Below are 6,316 nucleotides of genomic sequence, written 5' to 3'. Positions count from 1 at the left end.
TAAATTGCCTCTGTTGGTCTTCTTGTGGAGGAGATCGTGTTTCCTTCAAGGCCTTCTATTTATTCCCTCACTTTCCCAAAAGACTCCCTTTACTTTGTCTAATGTTTGGCTTCTTGTTTCTTGTCAAGAACAGAATCCAGAAAAGACCCTTATTCCTTAATTTCACCTGCTAAGCACACAGCATATCCTTAGTCTTATTCTTACTAATTCCCAAATATAGAGCATTTGAAGTGATCTCACACAATGTAAGAGAAGGACTAATACTGTTCAGGTTTTTGTTGTTGTTGTTTGTTGTTATGTTGTGTTTGTTTCTAGATTCCAGTACATTTCTCATGCTCCACTCCATGATGGATTACCAATCTCTTTGCAGATTTCCAGGTGAGAAGGTGAAATAGAATCTGTTTCTGTGTGACCCAATTAAAAAGTAAAAACAAAATAGAACAGAGGATTTAAAATCCTCTATGATGGATTACCAATTAGACATGTTGTACTATAAAAACTACAGTATGTTAATTCATATTTCTTTAATCAGTTTAAGATTGACAATAAATTTAACCACCTAAATGTTACTTAAAGCTAGCCAGCGTGTTTTAATCAAATATCTAGGGAACTGTAACTCAAAGTGCATTGTTGTAATATTGCTACTTTTTGAAATATTCTGAAGTGATTCTTGTATTTAGAAAATGTTGAGAAACTCTAGTGCATGAGTTTGTATTATCTCCTTTCCATCATCTGTAATTTTTTCCATATCCAGTTCATAATCACACTGAGATTCAATGTTCTTCTTAGGATGGTTCACCAAAGACAGAAAGCTTTGAGTCTTCAGAGTTGGTAAAAATAATTGAAAGAAGGAACACCATTCTGGCTCTTTATCACATGGTTCCTAGACAAAACTTGACTTCCCTTCAGTGTTCTTCTGTGGAGTTAGGGAGGCCAATATTAATAGAATTATAAAACTGTCTGTCACTCTAGTCAGTTTGTGTTTTCACCGTAGGCTGCATGATTCTGATCCTCTCAGCACTTTCTTTGCCCTATAGGTTTGGCAAAAGCAATCTCCCGCCCTGCACTCAGTTTGTGTGCAGAATAATTTCTGGAAAATGTTTCTCTTCCTGCCTGGGCCCATTTAACTCCCCCAGGTACAGCCATTAAACATTTCCCAGTGCCATCAACTCAAAGACATTCTGTTTAATGATCTGGTTCTTGATGAACTTTACTCAGTGGAGTCTCATCAGTTTATCATTACTTCCTGTATTTTGGCAGATTGCAGACTTCTGGCTTACACTACCCAGGCAATATTCAAAATTATTAAAAAAAAAATAAAAGTGAAATTATAATCAAAATAAGGTCATACATTTTAAACCTTACAGTCGACTTACAATTTTTGAAATTGGGCATGTACGTAAAAATGCCTTAGTAAAACACCTTTGCTAATATAATTAATTTCATATTGATACATAGGCATATTCACAAGTAATATGTACCTATCACATTTATACAACAATCAGACACATCCTAAATTTACATAAATACCTAAATTTAAAAAAAAACTTGTGCATACAACTGCCAATTTAGAAAATACTTTGCGGCTGGAGAGATGGCTCAGAAGTTAAGAATACTGTCTTTTCTTCCAAAGGCCCTGAGTTCAATTCCCAGCAATCACATGGTGGCTCATGACCATTTACAGTGAGATCTGGTGCCCTTTTTTGGCCTGTAGGCACTCATGTCGGCAGAATACTTACTGTACAAAATTAAATAAATAAATATTAAAAAATACTTTCATTTCAAAGATAGACATATCCCCAACCTCAGACATATGCTGATATCATTGCCTTAGATGCTGAAGGCCACAAGAGGTGCATCTAATAATAAGTAATTTCAATCTTTACCACAAAACTAACATCCCATTCACTGTGAGTTCTATTATAGATGCACTCTGAAACATTTTTTGTATTTTATTCATTTTTATTTTTATTATTATATTTATTTCTTAACATATACATTCATATTATTACACATAAATAAAATAAACTACATACACAGCATGAAGAACCATGAAACAATCAGGAATTATGTAACTTATATTTGTAGTGCTTTGGCTATTTGTATTTGTCAAATTTGAGGTAAACATCTTTTCTATCTTGTTGAGTCTAAAATTCTGAATGAAAATCCATATCGATTATGTCTCATCTCTATTAACTTAACACATCTATATAGATCTAAAAACATCTTAAGCCCTAAGCAACTAAGCTTAATTGTAAGACCGAACTATCTGGTCTTTAACCGCATCAGATTTGAGAACTTTTATCTTAAGGGAAAAAAAAGTGTTTTTAAAGAGATAAATAAAAAGTCTATAGAATAATATGAAAAATATTACTAAACTAAATTAACTGATATAATCATAGAAATAAACATATTTGCAAATAACAATTTTGAAATTATTTCTGTAAATATAAAAGATTAATTGAAAATAGATATGGGATTGTAGGTAGAATATGATTTTATAGTTGATATGCAATATCTATTCAGATATGACAAGTTAGGAAGCATAATTAAAACAAATAAGTCTCAACTCTAATTGTCAAGGCATTTTATAATTATAGAAAACACTTAATGAAAGTATAGCAAACAAAAGAACTTAAATCCTAAATAGAGGGAAAGCAAACAATAACATATAAATATATTTTGCCTAAATTAGTCAATATAGAAGAAAATAAGTTACATTCTGAATTTACTAGTTACTAATAGCAATAGATGCATTGTTTTCTCAAAATGAAACCTTGTACATAACTACTAAAATATTTTAAGTGTTTTAGTATGAATATTTAAACTTAATCAAATGCTGGGAGTTATTTAAAATTTAAATTATGAAATATATTGAAATCAAACATCTCTTTGCAGATTTCCAGGTGAGAAGGTGAAATAGAATCTGTTTCTGTGTGACCCAATTAAAAAGTCAAAACAAAATAGAACAGAGGATTTAAAATCCTAAACAGAGATGTTAAAATAGGATCAGCATAAGAGAAGAGCAGAGATGAAAATCATGTAACAAACCTCATTGCAATGTCCACTCACTAGAAGAACAGCACAAAACCCTAGACATGGGTCACCAATAGCTGTGGAGCTTTTTCTTCCATTCATGAACACGGGGATCTTTAAACATGGCTTCTGGATATAGACTCAATAGGATGAATTATGCAAACCTACCAATACGATTGGAAGGAATGCATAACTTTGCTGCTTGTGGGGATGGTAGAAATACTCATGGTCTGCCCTGACAGATTCTCAGTGAGTACCCCAGAGTAACTAGCCTGAATGAGGCTCCATGCAAAGTGTGTGGAACCTTGCATAGTACTGCTAACTCATGAAGCTATTCTCAAAAAGTAACTGCAGGACATCATTAAAAGAATAGCCATATTTGGCCTAAAAAATAATGCCAGGAACAGATAATGAGATGTGTGCCTACTCATTCGTATTTGACTCCCTCGTTTCCCCTCCCCATCCTCTCCTTTGTCAACTGCATAATCACTTATAATGTAAGTTCTAAAAGAACTGTTAAAGACGCTTTTTCATCATATACTTTTACCTCTATGTTTCTGACCATTTTCAATCAAATGAACAGGGTCGTAGTATCTACTTCAGCAGTTTAACAATGGGAGTACAGGCAAATCAAAAGAGGTTGGCTCCCACAGTTAAGAGTTGTAAGGAACATAATTTTGATAACTCAGCAAGAAGTTTCAGAACATAGAACCAACAAGCAAAATGAGTGAGGAAAAGTAGAAAATTAAAACTGAATGACATACCTGGACCAACTGAAACACAAAACAAACAAAGACATATAAGAAAACAAGTGATTATTACACTTCCACTAAGCTCACTGTTCCTCAAAGGCAGGAAACCGAAAGAACACAATAATTGAAATGCCAGGAAGGATTTCAGAATATTTTAGATTTTATAAATAAAATTAAGAGTAATAATATAAATACAATGGAAAAATCAGTGTAAAACACTGTGCAAAAATGGTATCAAGGATGGAAGGCAAGGTTAAGACAATAATATATATATATTATTGTCTTACCACTGTCAGCACTCTGTCCAGAGTCTGGCTGTAAGTCTCAGCATATATATATATACCCTGCTAAAAAGAGTGATAATTGTGACCAATGTTCTAATAAGTTTGAAATACATATATGAGACCAAACCCAAGAAACCAGTGGATAGGAGAAACCATGTAGCAAGATCTGTCGTACTACTTACATATATAGAAAATTTTAAAATTTATTATAATTTATTCAGATTACATCCTGATTGTTATCAACTCACTTGTATCTTCCTTTTCCACGCTCCCTCCCTCTCTTCTCCTATCCCCCTCCCCACAAGACCCTTAAGAGAAGGGGACCTCTTTCCCCACTATATGACCACAGCCTATCAGGTGTCATCCATGATAGTCAGCTTCTCCTTTCTCTTTGTGCCGCGGGGCATCCCCACTAAGGGGAAGTGATCAAACTGGGAACACCAGAGTTCTTTGTCAGAGGCAGCCTCCACTCTCTCCACCACTGTAGAGAATGAGCTGCCCATTGGCTAGATCTGGTCAGAGGGTCTAGATTCACTGCATGCATTGTCCTTCACTGGTGCAACAGCTTGTGCAGCCCCCCTGGTTCCAGATCCACTTGCCTTGATAGTTTTCTTGTGTGGCTCCAGGACCCTCTGGGTCCTTCCATCCCCTCACTCTTCCATACCACAGTCAGCACTCTCTCCAGAGTCTGGCTATAAGTCTCAGCATCTGTCCGGTTCCTGAGCTGGGTGGAGTCTCTTAGAGGGCATCTATGTTGGGCTAATCTCCACTTTAAGTGAGTATATACCATGTGTGTCTTTCTGGGTCTGGGCTACCTCATTTAGGATGATTGTTTCTAGTTACATTCATTTGCCTGTAAATTTTAAGATCCTTTGATGAAGATGGGAAATGCAAATCCATATAGACAGGGTATATATACCCAAACAATCACAGTAGGAGTCTCCATACAATATATGCTAACCAACATGCTAAAGATATAATCGGGATAGGAAGTATGCGGGTGTGCATGTGCGTGTGTGTGTGTGAGTGTGCGTGTGTGTGTGTGTGTGTGTGTGTGTGTGGTGTAGATCACTAGAAAAGAGACCAAGGGAAGGAGTGATCATAAGTAAGTGAACTGGATTATAAATAAAAGTTTATTTTTATATATGAGACCAGGAAAAAAAAGGAATATTGTGCCTCAGAAAGTCAACTAAGAGTGAAAAGGCAGAAAGAGAAGAGCTTTAGATTAAGATTGAACAAGAGTAAAGTGTATATTAAACAGAAACAGTGGACACCTACTACTCATGCTAACTTAAAATGAAAAAAAATTATATGCTTATATCATCTTAAGTGTATTAAAATGTATCTGGGCAATATTATTTTCAAACTTACCTGAGAATATCTATAACATGATTAGTTTGAATTAAAGCATCACTTGTATAGTTTAAAACATTTGTGCAAATTTAATTATATTACTATCTCCTTATAAAGGTAAAGCAATAATTGTTTGTAAGTCATTTAGATGATCAATAACTTTAAGAAATGACATCATTTACTCATCCTAAACACCTAACTAGTTTCACCATCGATGAAGATGCATTTATATCCAGTTCACACAAATACTGAATGTTATAAACCTAACATTAAAGTACATAGGCAAGCAATTGAGAAACAATTTCTTTTCATTTGCCTTTTAAGGAATCATTAGACTTAATTCTCATGCTGTTTTTTTTTTTTATTTTCCCTAAACTGGTAGTTTTTCAACACTTTTAAATGTTGGGCATTAAATTAGGTTTAGATGCATCCTTCTGAAATTTTTTCAGTATAATATTTTTAGAAGCCCATAATTTTTATATATGTAATACTTTTGAAATTACCTGAAGACCAAATCTAATAGAAATCAAAAAAGTCTATCACCACTCTACTTTTCAACGAACACTGAGTTACTCTTTTTCTCTTTCAGCATAACATGCTTAATCACTGCCATGCTTTAGATGAACCTAGTATATCTTACAATATGGAAAACAGAACTCACCTTTTACATTTCATGGACTTTTATAAAGTCCCACCAGAAAAAAAATCTCTTTTTCTTGTAAGATACAAATGATTATTTTATCATAATAACATTTAGTATAAAAATATATTCCTATATAAAACAAAAATGCAGAACTTGTAGGATCTTTTAAAATGACTAATTCATCAAGAAATATAACTCTAATTTGTATTTTCAATCCATTCAACAATGTAGCTCAATGCAATTTTTTT

The sequence above is a fragment of the Acomys minous genome (assembly GCF_964271855.1).
Source record: "Acomys minous genome assembly, chromosome: 13".
Taxonomy (NCBI): domain Eukaryota; kingdom Metazoa; phylum Chordata; class Mammalia; order Rodentia; family Muridae; genus Acomys; species Acomys minous.
This window is presented reverse-complemented; position numbering follows the sequence as displayed.